We start from the raw sequence: 21192 nt of genomic DNA on the forward strand, positions 1-21192 counted from the left end.
CAGTCTAGTTATAAATTTCTTGACTTCTTTGGCCACGTCGGGCCTTGCCTACCGGACTGTTAATAGTTTCAGGTCGGCGATTTCGGCAGGTCACATCCATATTGATGGTAAACCTGTTGGGGAACATCACTTGCTGTCCAAACTTTTGAAAGGCATCCGCCTCGCGAAACCTCCCACACCGAAGTATGTGTCTCTGTGGGATGTTTCGATTGTCCTGAGATTCTTGGAGGCCTGGCCTTCTAATCTTCTTTTGTCCCGGAAACAGTTGTCTGCAAAACTGACAATGTTATTATGCCTAGTTTCTTGCAAACGTGTTTCGGATATTCGGGCTTTGGACCTAGCGGGCCGCTCCTTCACACCAGAAGGTGTTACTTTTACTCTTTCTCGAAGGCCTAAAACCAACACCTCATCCATTTCCTATCCTTCATTCCCGGATCACCCCAACCTGTGTGTTGTGCAATGTTTAAAGGATTACGAGGTGAGTACCGCTTCTTTGCGCGCGGATTTGCAAGGTCAGCTATTGATAGCTTTGCAGAAGCCTTTTCGCCCCGTAGCCCCAGCTACATTGGCTCGCTGGGTGCGCTGGCTTATGTCCGAGGCAGGCATTGATGTCTCTGTGTTTGGGGCGCATTCTGCTAGAGGGGCGATGGCCTCCAAAGCTTTTTCTATGGGTGTAACTCTGTTTGATATCATGAAGGCTGCAGACTGGTCTTCGGATTCTGTTTTTAAGCAATTCTATTATAAACCTATTGTTAGTGTTGCCTCTGTTGTAATTGATGAGCTTTGAACAAGCATAATCGGAGCCTCCTGTCCTGACATAGAATTCAAAATTTGCAAACATTCGTGACAAGAATTTTCAATTCTATTAAGGACAAGGAGGCGAGGATTATCCCACCCGGACTATGCTTAATTGATATAAGCATTTACTGTATATCGAATTTGTATTATTACAGTTGTAAAGAATTCTATATTGTTTCCCTTCCCTGTATTTCTTACTCCCTTGATGTTGGGATATTACGGCTCTGTCTCTGTTTCAGGTTCCGACCAGAAGTGATTTGGTTTTACATCATGAGCCTCACCTGTCTCCTTGTGCACGGACCCCGGATGTTTCCTCCTTTGCGTTGAAGATCTTGTGGATTTCGGCGGCCTGCCTGGAGCTGATTCTGTTACTTTATCTGGGATTATTGTTTGATATCGAACTTGTTACAGAAAGAAAGAGGAAAAAAGACTGATTTGTGGACCTTTTATAGTGTTTCCTGAGGTCATTCCCAAGTGTTCATGGGATTTGTAGTTCTGTTTTTTGATTGGCTGCTGAGCATTTCATTAAAGAAATGAGAAAGCATAATCCTCGCCTCCTTGTCCTTAATAGAATTGAAAATTCTTGTCACGAATGTTTGCAAATTTTGAATTCCCATTCAACCTCCGTGACAGGCGGATCCAATACAGTGTTCCAGTGAGCCAAGCTGCGAGTCGTGTCGTGTGGAGTGTCCGATTGAATTGCCTTATAAAGCTTAGTGACCAGCTTCTTTCTCACCGGAGCCGTAATCACCTGTTGTAGAGCCACCAACGATCCTGGCGCCTCTGGGAAGCTAGGATAATGCTCCCTCACTGCCCCCGCAACCGGTAACACGTGAATTGAAATAGAAGTGTGGGATTGCATAAATAAGACAGGTCATCCCCGGTAAGATATCTCCCATCCGAGAACAAGTCACTCATCTGCGCAATGCCCACATCACGCAATGCTGTGACAGATCCCCTATCCTGAGCAATCGTTTGCAAGTTAAATACAATGTTTGGTCATTTGTGGGTTTGCTTATTATTTGTTTCTGTATTTGGTTTTTATTGTTTTGTGGTTCAAATCAGTGAAAATGGTTAGGCTGGGATGCACAGCTTCCAGTAATGACTCAATGAGGGTCCAAGGATACCTATACTGATTCAATGGGGGGGCCCCTGGGTAACATTCATGATTACATGGGAATCCACAGATGTTAAAAGATTAGGAAACACTAATATTCATAATTTGATATGGACTCATTATGATTCACAGAGTGCCATTTTTCCAACTGTGCCCTTTTGTTAATCATGAAACAAAACTCATTCAATTCAATAGTAGTTGTATCAGGGGAAGGCAACATGAAGATAATTGTGATGTGATTCAAAGTCTTAGAAAACAGCAATGTTATGTTTAAATGGAAACAATATCAATGTCCTGTGGAATGCAAGGAGTGTTGCTCCCTCTAGAATAAAGTACAAATGCCATTAAGGAACAAAGCAAACTATTTTTTTTTAAAGCACAAACCCAGTGCATTACCCACCAGAAACCAATATGTTCTTTGATAACTTTCAAACTATGTCTTGCTCGTACAGGCCTTGGGGACTGCATTGGTACCTTAGGATAAATATGATTGTCTAACAAAAGTGATGTATGATATGTCACAAGGACTGGTTCTTGTGGGAGCAACATATCTGCCAGCGAATCTGAGATATCTGCAAGATTAAAAGGACATTTTACTGAAATCCTTTTGGGGGATAATGTTATGCCTACTGTACTGATTCTCATCTAGTAATGTAACTAAAATATATTTTGTGCACAGTACTCTAACTGCATTTATAAGCAAAGATGTAGACTCTGACTTTCGAACCATATGGCCTACTTACAAAGATATTTTGCAACATTTAAAGAAGTCCTTCTGTAGCAATCTTTTGCATGCTATATTTGACAAGCCTTATTGAATTAGCACCCAAACACCTAAATTAGGAATGAAGTGGGAATATTCAGGGCTTTATCATATACAACTAGTACAAACCAAAAGGGCTGCGCCTTTTTGGTTTTTTTTATTAATAGGAGTTGGACATTTGGAACACAATTCACAAAGGCATGTAAGGGTATGTGCTTCTGCAGTTCTACTTCCCGTAGTTATAAATGCTTTTGTGAAATGGCCCCATAGTTAAAAGCACTGAAACATAAATAGTCCATTTAACGATGAAAGAAGGAAAAGTGGAGGTAGAGATCAGCACCTTCTCCTCTTCCTACTTTCTGGAATTCACAAACATTTACAGAACTATTCCTGGAAAGCTGCACTGTGTTTTCATAGACACTGGAACCCAAAGGAATAAAAGGGACTATGGGTACAAGTATTTATAACGGAACAAGCGGTCTGTTATTGCAAATTATCACTGAGCATAGACCATAGAAGAAACATTAATTATATGTCAAAAATCCAGGTGGAAAACTACTAATATTTACTCAATAATATAACACACAGAGAAATAATAAAAGTAGGGAGCAACAAGAAGCCCGAAGATAATACCAGCCATGGTGGAAGGTGACGGCCACTCACTCCATGCATGTACGTGGTTTTGTGTCAACCAACTGTGCATCACACTGTGGACAACGTATCGCAAGTAACGTGATAAAAACCACGCAAGTGGAAGTGTTAGACTAGGGGTAGGTCAGAACCTGAATATTAGTAAATGGTATGCACCATGAATAAATAAGAGTGAGGTGCAAGTGAAAGTAGACTGACCTAACAGGTGCACCCATTGGGGTACTGATTTCCTAAAGTGGTGCAAGATATTTTAAGGAAGTGGATTAAATTTACAAATTGAGCATGCTGATATCTGGAGACATAAATTATGAATAACAAATAGCCTGGAACGAACCTAATAATAAAATGGGGTGTTCAACCAAATAAACCATTGGACATAGAGAGAGAAAATACATGTGAATGGGGATCTGAAAAGGAGGGAGAATGGAATGGTCACGGGCATGCAACCATGGACTTGTGACAGCCGATAGTGCAACCGAAGTCAGCAAGTGAGGATTCACTTACCATAAATAAGGTTAAAAGGCAGCAAGCGCTAATGCGAGGGGTGGAAGCCAACCATGGGCCTCATTTATGAGGCCTTGCTTCAGTTTTGCGCTGCGGATGCGTCACTTTTTGTGACGCATCTGCGGCGTAAAACATGCGCCTTGTTGCGCCATATTTAAAAAGTGACGCATCTAGGTAGATGCGTCACTTTTTAAACCCCTGCGCCACATTATACCTGCGTCAGGTATAATGTATGCAGAGGGGGCGTTCCCCCGCAAAAAGCCTCGTAATAGTGACGCAGTGAAATCTATGAGATTTCACTGCGTGACTTTTAGGATGCGGTTGCGTCAAAATCTTGCGCCTGCCTCACAGCAGGCGAAAGACTGACGCAAGCCCTTTCACATGGGGCTCTCCCCATGTGAAAGGACGCATTGCTGGAGATGCGTCACTTTTGTGACACACTCCAGCAATGCGTCACTTTTGCGCTTACAGATGCGTCAGAAATACTGACGTATCTGTAAGTCCTTGCGACATGATGCGTCATACATTAAATATGACGCATCATTGGTGTCGCAAGGAGTGCGCACTGAAAAGTGACGCATCGCTGTTTTCACGCAGCGATGCGTCACTTTTCATAAATGAGGCCCCAGGTGGTCCCGATAGAAAGGATGCCCAGGTTACCTAAATAAATGAATCAGGGTCGCAATGAAGGGAGTCGCATAACAAGGGAAATGTCGTGCAAGTACTCGGTGATGGTACTGTGACTTACCTTGAAGCCTTTGATGAAGTATTTGTGATCTCCCTGAGTCACCAGAACATGTTATAAGGCTGTCTGCGGTTAAGGGATGTGATGCGCATGAGTGCCATTAGATAGAACATGAGAAAGGGCCGATTTAGCAAGAAGAGGGAGAAATGTGGCAGTCATATTTAAATGGGTCATAGATACTGAAAATAGGCCAGCAAGTGTAAAGAGAATTAACATAGAAAGAATACAGAGTGCCTGAAAAATTATTTATATGCAATTTTACTTACAAGGTTCACTGTCATATTGAGGAGCAGAAAAAGACCACAATTGGAAATGGTGTTCAAAGCTAATTTCCCGCACAGAATTGCTCTCATAAAATTAAAGAAAAGTATCTGGTAAGTAATAAAGGAGTGTACCAGATTACCTAAAGAGGAGCGTGGTGTGAAAAATATTGCGTTTACATGTCATATTCCATGGCATTGCTAAACCAATGTATTATATTGGGAGGCAGATACAAGAGATGTAAAACAGGGGTACAAACCTGTTGCAATTGCTACAGTATATATCTTTGCTTAGATTCTCTATGACTACAGATGTTTTAAAAGATTCTATGCTTCGAAGTTTTAGTGTTCTTGGTTGCTGATTGGTTTTACCTGTTAAAGAGCACCACCTATCAATATATGTCAGCCTCAAGTTTTCAACAAAGACTGCTTTTAAAAAAACACATTGATGGATTTCATTGCTCTAAGTTTCTATGTTGCCATGTAGGCCCTGGGTACAAGTCAGCCTTAGCAAAATTTGCTCATTTTTGTATATGTTATTATCGCTCAGTCCAATTACAAAGTGTGCATGATAAAATCGCATAGGAATAAAATTGTATGAGGAAAAACCGTGGGTGATTAAATTATGTATTAAAATCGCATGTGGTTAAGGAATACTGCTTTTACAAGTTGCGAGGGAAACCTTCCAACATGATGAATTATTACCTAAAGTTACCACCTCTCTAGACAAGGTGGTGAATTTATAAAAAGTACTTAAAACTTATGTAAGCAACGGTAAACAAAGATGAAGGTTACAAAATAGTATATTATTTTAAAAATTTTGTAAATCAACTATAAATTTTTTTTTTTTTAAATACTTCATTAAGTTATAAATGTAGGTGATGTATCAATTTCCTACTATTGGGCTAACAAATATAACTTTAAAATACCAACACAACAATAAATCTTACCAAGGCTATATCACATTTCTATTTTAAGATATCTATCTGTGCCAGAGCAACATTAGTATAATATATTAATGTCCTTGCTGTAAACATCACAGTTATTCTCTGAGATATCTAGTCAAATAACACCATGAATGGGATGTCAATGTTAATCATATAAAAAAATAACTTCTGGCACAATATTTGAGTTAATCAAAAACATTAATAAATAATTATTTTTAATAAAAAAATATGTGTTTGTATTTTATACTGTGGCAAACCAAAAAGGAAACTCCTGGAGTAGGAAAATCTTATTTATACATAAAACTCTGTATTTTGAATAATTTAGTTTTGTTAACTCTACAAAACAAAACATATAACATAAAAGATAACAAATCAAACATCTTATAAACAAATTAAATATACAAAGAAGTATTTTTAAAGATGAGAGATTTTAGCGAACATAGCTGAAGGATTGCCAACTGGAGTAGTATGTGTTTACCATTTTTTTCTTGGATGTACTGGAGAAACCTATTGGGAAGATTTAAAACTTCAAGAAGGTGAAGTTTAAGCATGGACAAATTTTGCGAATCTCGCGTTCGCGAATTTTGCGGATTTGCGAACTCGCAATCCGCAAAATCCGCGAATTTTCGCGAATTTGCGAATTTTTTTTGTGTGTGTTCGCGCGGGTTTCTGCCAGTTCGCGAGGGTTTTGTACAATTTCGCAAACGCGAACTTACCTGTCGGGTCGCAAGTTTTGCGAACTTGTTGTTTCCACGTGTCCAGCCTGTTTGGGACACTCTTCTTCATCACTGCCACCCTCTGTCACCACTGCCACTCTCTGACTACTCATGCCACCCTCTGACCCACCCATGCCACCCTCTGTTTCATCACAGCACCCTCTGGTTGTCCAGTGTACATTATTGTGGCAAAGCAAAGCACACCTTCCCTGCCTCAAGTGACCTGAATTAATTTGGGGCTGATTAATGTGTCACAGAATATTTTTTTAGCTGGCACCTGCTTCCTTAGTGCTTCTGATTAGTGATCTTTTGCACTTGCTAAGTGCTTTCATTGTTGCAAAATTAGTTACAACACCTGCCCTTCCCCAACTGACAATAATGAATTAGGGGCTGATTAATGTGTCACTGGATTTGAACTTCCAGCCTGGCTCCTGCTTGTCTCCCTTAGCTGTAATTCAGGACCTTTGTGGCATATGTGTAACTATTCTGAGGGTCATAGCAGGGTCACATAATAGTTGCAAGTAGGCAACTGAACTCTGGAGGGGCCCCTCAGGAAGCACTACAGGAAATGGCTACTAATGATGAGCTTGAACTTTTGAACATGGTAAGTAGTTTCAGTTTTGCTAAGATCGTATTTCTGCAATTTAGCGCTTATTCGCGGGGCGCGAAGTTGAACTGGGAAGCCGCGAACTCACGCGAACAGTGCGAGCAAGCCATAAAATCCGCTGCTCGCGGATTTGCGGATTTTGCGGGAAATTCGCGAATCTCGCGGATTGCGAATTTACCGAAAATCCGCAAAATCCGCGAGCGGAACGGATTTTCCGCCCATACTTAGTGAAGTTGACAGATTCCTGGAAGAGAAGTGCTAATAGGTGGCCGGGTTTGTGTAGTAGTTGGTGGTCAACTACAAATGTTTGTATATCTTTGGACCTAAGCAATGATTACTGTTCCTCCACACACATGGTAGTAAAATTTCAGACAGCTCTGGTCAAGCAATATAGAGACCTTCTATTCACATTAATACTGTCTTTGGACAGAATTCATGTAGCTTCACATCTGTGTGCAATGATAAATAAGGGATCGCTAATGTACCCTGACCAGCTGCTCTATCGATTCTGAGACTTGCTGTAGATGTGACCCCCTCAGTTTTTGAATTGTTTTTATGCAGTCTTTTGACTGTTCTCTCTTATGTATTGAAGCCCAGGATGTTTTGCATTCACATAGCGGAGTCTCACATTCCCTGAGCCAGGTCCAGGAGAGGTGAGGTCTGTTCCCCGGGCACATTGGGTGAGCAGATACTGTCCTTGTTTTGAAAATGATTGGACAGATGTTCTGGGACATTGCTCGTCCTAACAATGTGTCCATCGTGTGTTTGTTGTTATAGATGTTTCACACACCACGTGACCTGTGGAGTATTATCAGACGATGGAAAACCATATCCTTTTGACTGTTTAATAACTTCACAAATTTTTGTTTTTTATATACTTTACACTTTTTACATTACACACAGTGGCATATATGAGTTAGAACAGATGCCCTGAAGAAAGCCTAGGGTCCCTTTCCCATTTAGGCTGAAACATGTTGGCCCCCATGCAGGTATTTGGTTGAACTGCAGATACATATATTATTGCACTGTTCTTGGTTTTAACAGGAAGAGGACCCTCTCAATAACGTTTTTCTCTGGTTTCTCTATCCTTTTTTAAAAATTCACCACTTTATTTAATTGTGTTATACTGCACTTGATCCCATCAGATCAGAGTCACTTGGTCCCAAAGTGATTGTGGGTCGGAATCCCAGCTGGATAAAGGGTACGATCAAGGTCTCAATGATCTAGAGACATCAGATCCTTAAGGATAACCAAGTGATAATATTGATCATCACGAGAATTTTTGTTGGGAATCCTAAATGAAATTCCTCTGCAATCACTGGTGGTCCTTTGTTTGGCATCTCACGTCCCATGCAACTATCAGTTAGTCCTGACTTTATCTTGATGTATTAATACAAACATTAAGATAACCTTTTTAGAGGTTCCCTAATACCCTCTTTTTACACCCCTAGGTTTGTATGTTGTACATGTACCTGTGGGCCTACATTACTTGACTCTCTCACTGAAAGTGAGAGAGTCACACCTTTACAGTTTTTATCTTGTGGTGAAACTATTTTTTAATATCTCGCCGTGCTACCTGGGTGCGTTCTCAAACCTAAAAATGACACTAAACAACATGTACTGGCTGTACTTTTATGAGTGCAGTCTCCTGGCGCACTTGCCAATTGGTGCTCAACATGAGCTTTCAAAAAAATTTCTTTAAACAGTGTACCAATTGTTGAAATGTATTCTTTCAAAGTATTTACATTAAAACATATTTTGTAACTTATTTTTTTCATGAACAATCACAATTGGTGTCCTGTACTACGATTTGTTGTTTTTGAATTATGTCTATCAATTCATTAGTATCTAATCATTATATTGGTTTGCCATTTTCTCCTTATATGAAGGATGAATTTGCGACACTTACTTTGCATCAACACTTTTATTCATCTGAGTACAAAGTGTTTCAATAACATGTATGTGAAAAACAGGTGTGTTAATGTTCAATATTGTTTTGTGGACAGATCAATGTTGTGTGAAGTTTTGATTTTTATTGCTGTTTGATCTTGATGTCCCTGTGGAGAAGGACCAGGGGGGTCCAAAATGCATTGGGGCTGCAATTGCATTGGGACAAAATGACAAACCTATACGACAATTGGACACACATGAACTGAGGGACACCCGGGGCTTGCACTCATTGAATTACAGCGAGTAGATATTGATTCTATCACTGCTTCTTTTCTGTAAATGATTTCTGGCATCTAATGGCCTCATTACGATTGCGGCAGTCAGACAGTTGACAGGCTGTAGGTGGCGGTCCAACAGCCAACAACCCTTCAGTCTAACCGCTGTATTTAGATACTGGCGGTCGCACCCTAAGCTGTCAGTTGCAAGACCGCTGGTTCCGACAGGATCACAAATCCCAATGGGGTGGCGGTCGGAGCAGCATCCCTGAATGGCGGCGGTGCTGAGGCAGGCACCACCATCAGGATTACAATATTCCTTTCTGACAGCCTTTTCATGGTGAGAATCCCGGCATAAAAAGGTTGTTGGAAAGGGATATGAGGGGTCCCAAACAGGGCCCCCCGTTCATTGTGGGCCACTGTAAAGTGGTCCCGGGGGCACATGTACTTCTCCCACTCCCTTCTATGCACCATGTGTCATGCACAACATGGTGCATGGCACACAGTGCACGGATGTGCAGGAGATATTGCATGGTGTCAGCATGGGCTGTGGCCCCATCCCAGGGCTGCAGCATGTCCCCTCCATGTTTCTGACTAGGTGCCCCGCTGTCACATCTCAATACGGTTTGTCAGTGGGTCCTTACCGCCAAACTAGTGGCGGGTGGTCTGACCGATCGCCAATATAATCAGCCCTGTAGTGTCTATTCTTGTGGTGGTTGGGCTAAATGGATTTTCTTCTGCTGGCATTGGATGTTGTACATCTTCACAGGAATGCTATCATTCAGTTTCAGCCCAGTGTTCTGGCACAAAAACATTATCTTACTCTTCTTTCTTTTCAGCCATTTCAACAAGACTTTGTGGCACTGAAGCTGAAATCTGAAGAATTGTCAATGATGTATTAGTAGTACTCTCCCTAGAATATACCCCCGATACAGGTTTGATGAGTGAGTTTGCCTCCTTTTCTCACAAACTAAAATGACAATTTCGTAGTTGAAGTCACGGATACAAAGGTAGGTTATGTCCATGTAGTAGGTGGTTCAATAGATGTGGTAGATGTTCTACTTGGGATCACAGTTGTTTTAAACCTGACTCGCAGAGCTGTTTGGGTCCTCTGCTGCCTCTTACATTGCTGTCTCCCCTGCAAAGTTAGTTGGGGCATGTTTAGAAAAAAGTACATAATTTATACAGTTGTGAGAATTGCAATAATACATTTCTTTAGTTTGCTGATATTTATGTGACATTATGATGATTAAAAGAGTGGATTGGATAATCCTATCTGTGCCTCTCTGATCGTTCTTCTTAGGTCCGCTTTAATAGACGTGAAGAAGACTTTATAAAATTCTCCTGGGATTAGATCTGGTCCCGCTGCCTTGCCTGATGGTAAGCTCAGCATAGCCTCCATAATTTCCTCTGCTCCTAGGGGAGGATCCAAAGCCAACCTGTCTTCCTCCTGTATTACTTTACTGGGTATGTCATGCAGATACCTTTGGATGTCTAAATGATCTCTACTTTGATCTTCCATATACAGCTTACAATACAAAACCCTAAAAACTTCCATAACTCCCCCCGTATCTGTAATCAAATTGCCATTGCTGTCCTTTATTTCTTTAATTGCCCCTTTAGCCGCCCTCTGTCTAGTTCTTGTTGCTTGTGTGCGGCCTACCTTCTCGCTATATTCGTAACACTTCTCCCTTTGTACAGTAAATATTTTGGCCGGCTTTACTGCTATACTTTCCTCTGCCGTTGCTTTGGCCATCATAAATTCCAGACGTCGTTGCTCCACCTCGTGCCCTCTCAATGTGGCTTACTCTAGCCTCTGCTCCGCTTTCATCAGAGAATTACTTAGTTGATCTGTCCTAGCCTTCTCTTTTTTTTGTTTTGAGATACTAAAGCTAAGTGTCTCACTCCGCACCCCCGCCTTAAAAGCGTCCCAATCATTCCCTACAGTCGTGCTCCCCCTATTAATGTCCCGAAACCCCTTTATCCATGAATGCATGTGGTTAAGATATTCCTCGTCTGCCAGAAGCTCCCTTTCAAATTTCCACAAACTCACCTGCCTCTTAAGCCCGCCGCCCATTAATGTTAAGATCAATGGGTTGTGATCTGACAGGATACGTGGTAGCCGCTCCACCTTTAAGTTAGCTAGCATTGATCGTGAAGTAAAAAAATAACCAGCCGGACACATTTTTTATGCGGTGCTGAATAATAAGAAAAGCCAGCCTCTCCTGGTTTCAGCTTCCCCCATGCGTCCACCAGTGCATTCCCGCCATAGTCAGTACTGCTCTGAATACCCTTTTTTTCCTTCCATGATATTGTCTCGAAGGTTCCATGCCTAAGCCAGCAGCACCATCTATATTAAAATCCCCTGCTAGAATTATCCTAGGCTCCCAAGTGGCTAATTTTAAATCCAAGAAATCAAACAGTTCTGGATCATCCTCCGTTGAGCCATATATATAGACCCCAGTGTAATCCATTCTTCACCAATCAAACATTCTATCAAGGCCCATCTTCCCCATTGATCCTCCAGCCTTTTCCTTGTGCTAATATTGTACAATTTAGTTAGGATAGCAACCCCTCTTGTTTTGGCTCCTTGTCTTGAGTATACCAAGAGACGCAGCCCTAATTGTTCTAGCAGGAACGGTTTGTTCCCTTCTATATGAGTCTCTTGGAGACATATAAAATCTGCTTGTGACTTTTTCAATAGTGATGCCACCCTTTGTCTTTTTAGCCGGTCATTGAGCCCACATACATTTAATGTTAGGATCTTAATAGCGGTACCCATGGTTCTATTTTTCCACTGGGCACCACAAGTCTACCATGACGATACCATACCCTTTCGTCATTCTTTTCCTGTTCCTTTCTCTTATTTGAACTGCCCAATTATCCTGCTTTGTCGCTCTGTGCTGTTGTGCACTTATCATTACCTTCTGTCCTGTGCACCCCCTTTCCCCTGTGCCCCACTCCCCCTCCCCTCCCTTACAGGCAAATAGGTCAATCATGACCTATGTGTTGCTGCTTCCCGGCCCCTGAAGTGTCGCAACCATCTCCCTCCCAGCTATGTCTAAACTAATACATTCTAGATATTACATTTTAACCTTACAAATGCAGAAAAATCAAGAAAAAGAATCAACACCCCCCCTGCTGCATTTATACTTAAATCTATACATAGCACATCCCTGCTTATGCATCAGTGATATCTGTCCTTATCATGGTCTTTGTACAACTGTCCGAGTGTCTCCCAGGCTCCTTTTTTTGCTTTAGCTCGTTCAGATAGGCCTGTGCCTTAATCTTGGAGAAGAACATCCTTGTCTGACCATTCAATAGTGTTTTAAGCCTTGCTGGAAACAACAGATATGCTTCCCATCCTATGTTTTTAAATGGGTCTATCATCTGCCTCAGCCTCCACTTCCTCTCCACAGTAACGTGGCAGAAGTCTGGTCGTGCAAAGAAGGTTATCCCTTTAAATGTGCGACGGTCCTGTGGTCTAGCTCTGTCCATGATCTCCTGTCTTGCCAGGAAATTCCCAACGAACACCAGCATAGCACTAGGCTTGCCTTTCTGTACAGCGCCATATACCTTCTTTCGTGCCAGGGGAAATCTATGTGCTCGCTGTACCTCACTACCCCAGTTCCAGTTCTCAATTTACGGGAATGCACCTTTTAGGAGCGCAATCACAAAAGACTTGGCGTCCTGCTCCTCTGCCCCCTCCGGAATGCCCAGAAGCCGGATATTATTGCGTCTCTGCCTGTCCTCGAAGTCCTCGAGCTTCCACTGGATGTCTTCTGTGGCTCTCTCTTGGGCCTCCCTGAAATCCTGCCAGCGCGTCACCTCATCTTCCAACTTTCCTGTTCTTTCCTCTACTTCAGTTACTCTTCCTGCCATCTCTGCATATAGCTTATTCATTTTGCTTAGAGACCCTTGAATTTTTTTGTTAGCTTGCTTAGCTCTTTTGCTCTCCTTTCTAGCTTCTCCCTGCATTTGTTTTAGGGTGGCATAAAGTAAATCAATCCATCGTAGGGGGTTGCTCCTGTGTGCCTTGGGGTCTCCTCTGTTCCTCTCTAGACTCTCCTTCTTCATGATATAGACTAGAGGTTGCTGAATAATCCCAAACTAATTTCTTGGCCATGTCCGCTTGTGCTGGGCTAATAGGGGTTTTCTTATTGTACCTCCGGTGACTTTTCTGCTGTTTCTTCCTTTGGTTTAAGGAGGCCCGTTGAATAGTCTCCTCTGAAATCTCTGAGTCCTCTGAAACTGATAGATCTGGGTCTGTGTCTGAGGCAGAGCTTTCTACTGCACTCTCCTCTGCTCCACCACTCCCAGAAGAGGCCCCCGTCTCATCATTCTCTGAAAAAAAACACTCTTCGTTTGGGGAGCCTGGTGCTAGCGACTCCGGTTCTGCCATAGCCTGTGAGCCTTGAGCACTTGTATCCTCTTGTGTGCCATCATGCACCAGATCTACCATAAGAACTCCCTTATCGATAGTGTCCACAGTATCAGTCATCTCTTTCCCTGTTGTATCTTGCAAGACCCTTAGCCCATTTGTGTCTGTGTCTGTGATCACGATCGAGCTTGTACGCTCCCCCTGCCCGATAGTAGCGTTGCCCAGCAAACCTGACCCCTACACATCTTGCACAACTTGCCCCTCAATTGTGTCTCCTGATAGCCGAGTACCACCTTCCTCTCCGTCGTTAATCATGCCCTTCTCGCTGTTAGTGCCAATGACCAGATTTTCTGCGCGGCTTACCTTCCTGCGCGCCTCCGTATCACCATTGGAATCCGCTGCCGTTTCTCTGCTATTCTGCCCTGCGAGCTTCCTCGCCTCCTCTGTTGCCGAGGGCTGCTACGGTAACAGCGGCTCCGGTTGCGGCGCATCCGGGATTGCCCTGTTCGGCGCTCCCTGTGCGCACGCCGCTTTTGACAATGACGATGCTCCGGCTTCAGCCTCTGTGTTTGTGTGTTGCTCCGCGCGCCCTGCGCTGTCATTGAGAACCGGATCGATCCGTGCGGTTCCCCCTGCGAATGCTTCTGCCACGGTGGGTTGTCTCAGTGTAGTAACCCTGGGTGTTTTACCACTTGTGTCTCTCGGGTTGTCTTTAAATCCATGTTGGTATTCTTCTTAGCAGCCGCCATGGCAGCAGCTTTCTTTTCGGCTTTCAGCTAACCCCTTTGCTCTGCTCTCTGCTCAGCATCTTTCTCTCTGGCTGCTTTAGCCTTCATTTTCGAAGCAGAGTCTGCTGTAGTGTTCGTGATTTTCGCTGTTGCCTGTCTCCTGGTTACGGCATGGTTGTGGGCATCAGGTTGTTTCCACTGGTCAGTAACCATTCTCAGCGTCTCCTTAGCCATGTCCTTTAACTTAGTTTCACGTGCCAGCATCTCCGCACTATCAATACTGAGAACGCTTTCCCCAATGGCTTTTGTGCGAACCCACCAGCACTGCAGTAGAGCCTTACAGCAGACTCTATGATGTATAAATGCCAGGATATTAGTAACAATGTTTCTCAGCCTTTCAACCCTCTGCATGTCTTTTGAATTCTACCGTCATTTTCCCAGTCTGCTGGCAGAGAAAGGTTGGAGCGACTTACTCCTGTGACCGGTCCACGGCCATCTTGCCCCGTATATGAGTGGTATAAATGTTCTAATGTTTTTTGTCACTTTTATTTCAACATCTGTAAAAATTGTCACTCTAACCTAGTACTAAATCTAAGAAATGCCAGTGAAGGGTGTAGCAACAGGACACTTTCTAAGCTACCGCACTCTTCTTGCCTCTCACCTATGCTCCTCTTGCTTCTGCTCCACTCATAATTCCTTAAATGAGACCAGACTGGTTCCTCTCAATGTGTTTTTGGGGGTTCTGGCTTGGACTTCTTTTGGTGTTTTGGCAGCAACTTGTGAACCCTACTCTTGAGATCTTGAAAGCATTTAAATAGTCTTCAAAAATTCATGGAAAAACTGAGATTACATTAACTTTTTGAGTAAGTTGCTTTCATATTTTTCCTTTAGAATTTGCACTTGCATTGTGCATGAAATGTTCCATTAGTTGGGTGTCTCATTTCAGTACCTCCTCTGATAAAACCTGTAATTCATACTCAATGAATTTGAATGTTGTGATTCTGTCAGGAGTTATTCTCTTGATTTCCAAAAAGAAAAAGAGATAGATGTAAAGTACTTCAAACAAAGTAACGTTGATTAAAATGCCACAAAACTGTTGTCTCTAGCTCTTTATTTACCAAATGTAGCCCAAGACTAACAGATGTAAAAACGTAACAACAAAATGCAGCCCAAGCAAAGGAGGTGCTCCCAAAGCCCTACCAGATGTTTTGACATTTATATATGACAAAGTTTAAATTTTTGATGTGGACGACATGGTCTGTGGTTTTTTCTGATCTATTATATAGTCCAAAAAATCAAATGCAAAAACATCATTACCACAGGACCCCAGAAAAATACTCATGATCAAGCAATATTTTTACAGATCCTCAAACAATTTTTACAGCTACAAACAGGGAAAGTGTGCCCTATTACGTTGAATGCATGGCCCTTAGGGTAACCATGAACTTGTGCTGCCATCAAGGCAACTCATTCAAAGAGCTACTGCTCTGCGTTTTTCTGTGCAGTTGGCACCCCCTGCACCTTTCAAAGGGTTTAGCATTTTATTTGCAGGCAGGTGCAGTGAGTCACTGCACCTGCCTGCAAGGGGATATCTGGGGGGTCCATAGGACTTTCATCCCTCCAGGGGACTTTTGGTGGAGCATATGTGCGTGCCGCCTTAAGGCATGTTTGGCCCTCATGAAACTCAGAACAGGATGAACCTGCTCAAGTGTGCACTGTTCCTAGTGAACAATCTGTTCACAGTTATTCACTCTCAGTAAATTCCAATATCCAAAACTTAAACTATATATATCACAAATATCACTTTTGTGTGTATTGTTATTTACTTCATTTCTTTTTTTATCACAATTTGAACATGTAACTTGTATTCGTACTGATTCTCAGTAGTTCCACATACAATTACAATATATTCCAGATTTCAATATTATTTACAATCAAATACATTATATCATTGAATGGTTTAACATGATTGTTTAACTAATGCACCACGGTTAATTGATGGCCCAATGCATTTCGGAACCAAGGTTCCTTCCTCAGGGGCTGTATTCTGTAAATTAAAAAATTTAAATTACTGAACGCATATTGCAAGATTCAGAGAGACGGTTCCCTTAAGGACGTAGGAAAACACACGACTGACAGTCTGTTCAGCGTTTCCACGAGTAAGTCCTCGTAACTCTGGAGTTAGGTTGAGTGATTAACATATAATGGTATACTTGGCAAGTAACACGATCATTTATCTGCCTTATTTCAGCACGTGTAGATATAGTTCGAGTCGACCATCAATTAGAGAGACAGTCCCCCACAGGACTACGGAATACATACGGCTGACACTTTACTCTGTGTCTATTTGAGTAAGTGCCAGTAACTTTGCAGTCAGGTACACAAATTAACATTTAATATTATAGTTGGCGAGTAAAATGATTATCTATTTGCCCCATTTCAGCACGCATATACATAGAGAACTGAATACACGCCTGCTTTTATGTTCCTCAGTGCGGAAATATTATTACCACGCGACAGCAATCAAGTAAGTGCATTTAGCACGTGATTGATTATTATATTTTCCATCTGACTATGGTAGTGACCACAGTTTTGTGTTCATCGTATTATAATGGTAGAAGTAGGAACTGACAACAGGGTTGGTCCACTGAACTTGTTATTATGATCGCTAAATGAGCCACACCGCTTTCACTAGAGTAAGTAATCTTTTGAGAGCGACGTCAAAACCATAGCAAGTATGGAACAATAAAGCACGTATGATGTTTAACTATCTCAATATTTATATGTGTTTTAGGTTATATAACTAAGAAAGGTTTTGTTTACCGTGCTAATGTTAGTACATATTAATAGGCATATTATGCAGGGAATCAGAGTGAAATGAGCAAACAGCATATCACTAATTTGATTTTGCACATAGTTGTAAAATGACTGTTTACTATGGGTTCGAAAATATCTGGTAAAACAATGCTTTATATGTCCATGTAAGTGTGGCATAGGACAGTTGTGAATAGTGCATATGTCAATGTTCTTTGTGGTATGAGGTACAGACAGACTGTTAATGGTGATATCTATGTATAGATCAGTAGCGGCAGTGAAGTTTATATATATGCATTGTTAGATCCCTAGATAATTCATCAGTTGGAAATATCATTGGTTGCAATATGCGTTCAGTAATTTTAATTTTTTAATTTACAGAATACAGCCCCTGAGGAAGGAACCTTGGTTCCGAAATGCATTGGGCCATCAATTAACCGTGGTGCATTAGTTAAACAATCATGTTAAACCATTCAATGATATAATGTATTTGATTGTAAATAATATTGAAATCTGGAACATATTGTAATTGTATGTGGAACTACTGAGAATCAGTACGAATACAAGTTACATGTTCAAATTGTGATAAAAAAAGAAATGAAGTAAATAACAATACACACAAAAGTGATGTTTGTGATATATATAGTTTAAGTTTTGGATATTGGAATTTACTGAGAGTGAATAACTGTGAACAGATTGTTCACTAGGAACAGTGCACACTTGAGCAGGTTCATCCTGTTCTGAGTTTCATTAGTTAGATACATGTGTAGCCAACACATGTCATAATTGCAGCACCCTTGTCTAAACAGTGAAAATAGGGATTATTTTAGAGTGCGCCTCTCAACCCCTTGTGGGTACACTTGGTATGTTTGGCCCTCACCCATACCGGTAATACAGTGCAGAGGCAAAGAGATTCCCCTATTTGCATGGGCCACATCCCTATGCAAATGAGTGAAAGCCATCTAATGATAGTGCTGGCTGTACATGTCAACAGATGCTGTCTGTATTACAGAAGGGGCCACGCAAGCGTTTGCGGCCCGTTCTGTAATGCCAGGGCACTTCTTTAATATGGAACAAAATGTCTAAAATTAAGCTGTTTTTTTACACCCTAAAAGACCAATCTAAAATAATAGTCATTTGGGGTAACCCTCTGATGATGTATAAAAATACTTGATCACAAAGGGATGCTGTAGAAGGCACAACAAATATTTTACTTTTATAGTAATATTGATGCTTTGAATCTTGATTTGATTGTAGATAATTAATGCACTAGAAGAGAGCTGAAATGATCTCATTGTTAAAAAAACGAACTACATTTTATCCAGACATCTACAGTCCCATTTTACTTATAGATGTGCTTAAAAATACTCTCAAAGATAATTTTAAATTGTGTACATGATTAATCAGATGAGTCAAAGATTTTGTGTCAATTTTACACAAGTTAATTTAAGGGTCTGAGAAACTATGGCCATTATTTTACATTATTTGCGATTCATTCGATATATGTGATTTTTTATGTAATAGTAGATTATGTATAGCTTTTAAAACATTACTCCATTCTTGATTAAGCTTATTATATTGGGATTGTTAAAGTTCTATTCAATGTAGATTTGAATTCAGAGAAAATAGGACTGTTACAAGCATTTTGCTTAGATTCCTGGGTGAGGATTCAAGTTGGGCCTAGCAGGGAATCAACAGATGAAATCCTGATCCTTGAAGCAGTTTGACAAGGATGTGCACGTGCCCAAACCCTTTTAATTCATTTAGTAATGCTTTCGATATAATCGATGCTCTATCCCCTGAATTTCATATATAAACTTTTGTTAAGATTTTCATACTTAATTAAGTCATAAATCAACCTAAGACATGTTCTATGGCAGCCATGGTTATCACTCATTAACCACTTTGATGCTGATGACGAGCTGAGCTCGTCATCAGGCTTACCAGCCGTGTGCTGATGACGAGCTGAGCTCGTCGTGTAACGAGGTAATTTAAAAAATGTCGCACACAGCGGGAAAAGCCGCTGCATCGATGCGGTTAAAGAACAATATCTAGAGTACATTAGATTTCATTTTAAAGCAAGAAACTCTCATAGAGATTCCGTTCAACTACGGTTGACATGCCAGGTGTGAATCTCTGTCTGATAATAACATAACTGAGTTACCAATGAAAACAGTGTCATGCATGGTATCCTACCCAAATATCAAGATTCACATATCATCTTCTAAAAAATACTAAACCAAGAATATTAAAATGTATTGTGGTAGTAAATATATATTTGTAAGAATAGATGTACTATCCTCAGGACCACTGGGGGTATGTGGATAATTATACATTTGTCGCTATAATACATTATCTGCAGAATAATTTAGATATTTTCCAAAAAATCATTTTGCTTCTATCTCACACTGATCACAAATTCCTGATACTGCTGTCACGCATGTTGCTGCATGGTTGCACACCATTTGCAAAAGTTAACTGGTCACCTTTCAGTTGTTGAATGCTGTATTTAGATATTAAACTAATAAAATGAGGTAAATCCTTTGTTCAGACAGTGTTATCATGGGTAAAGATTACACAATAATAAAGTGATACTGCCACAAAATGTACTGCATTACGCAGCATAATTTGCCTTTTCTGGTTGTCTAATATTTTGGTCCTGCCCTGACTATGTTTAACTCTATATACAAGTCCCTTGAAGATATATATCTTCACAGATACACAGGTGTACAGTTAAGAATGGTATATCCATACATATTTATATACACTTACCATCCAATAATTTTAAAGTTGATATTCTAGTTACTATATTTTCCTAGAACAATATTTCTGTGTTCGAAATTCTCACATATAATCACCAAAGCTCCTAATTACTGCTACATTTTTGTCAGTCTTTAACTAAAAACTATAATGTATTTTTGCAACCAGTAATACAATGTGGTAATTTTTTGGGATGTAATTCATCCTCATCTAAAAACAATGTTTCTACATAAAGGGCTCTCTGATCAATGTTGCACTGAATAAAAGTGCAAATATATCAATAAATAAATAAAACTGTTTTAACAATGATTGATGTGGATATCCCTTGTCTGATCTAGTTAGCATATTTTATTTTAGATTCAAATGGTGTAATTTCAATTTTGAACTGGCAAATAGTTGTAAACCTTTATTTGTGCTTTTGTTTAGCATGGTTTAGTTATGTTGAAGTCACATTAAAGTCAAATCAAATCAAATATGCGTTATGCGGTTTGCCAAGAACCATCAAAGCATACACATACAAAAACATGTATATCATTAATAGTCTTAAATACAATTCATACAGTATCAAAGGTATAGGGAGTAAAAGAGACCAATACAATTTTCTCGAAGGTTTAAAAGATCTAGTAAAAAGCAAACATCTATTATAATACCAAAGGTACAGCTGTATTCTTCTGACACAGCGACTGTGCAAATCTAGCAGATCCAGCAGGGGACTGATATATCCTTACTTAGCTTAGTGAGCGTCCAGTGCTATAATCTAATTAAAGAGAGTCACATGAACCCAGCTAACAGAATTCAATCCCAAAATGAAAATAGTATAATCTTTGTCTCACTAGAGTACAACCTTACAGCGTTTGTGCCAAACATTGACTAAAAACCCACTTACAGAAAAAGTATTGCTTCGGAGATGACAGTTTTTTAAACTGTGTATGCAATGTTTTCAAGAATTAACCTTCAGGTTTAAACAGATAGGGCATATCCATTTCCTGCTGAGGCCAAGTAATCTGGGCAAAAATTAAAAACGTGTTACTGTGTCTCAGGAACTTCCCCACAGGTAGGGCATTTATCCGAATTTCTCTCTCCTGCCCACTTACTCGTAAAGCTTTTTAGTGGGAAGCTACCCAACCAAAATCTCACAAACAGACTTTTGGCCAGAGGAGGAGAAATTATATCAAGAAAAGCTTCAAACTTTAGGCTAGGCTTAAATTCAAGGAATTAATCGGTCACACAGCCTAA

This window comes from Lissotriton vulgaris, chromosome 5 (assembly GCF_964263255.1).
Source record: "Lissotriton vulgaris chromosome 5, aLisVul1.2, whole genome shotgun sequence".
Classification (NCBI taxonomy): domain Eukaryota; kingdom Metazoa; phylum Chordata; class Amphibia; order Caudata; family Salamandridae; genus Lissotriton; species Lissotriton vulgaris.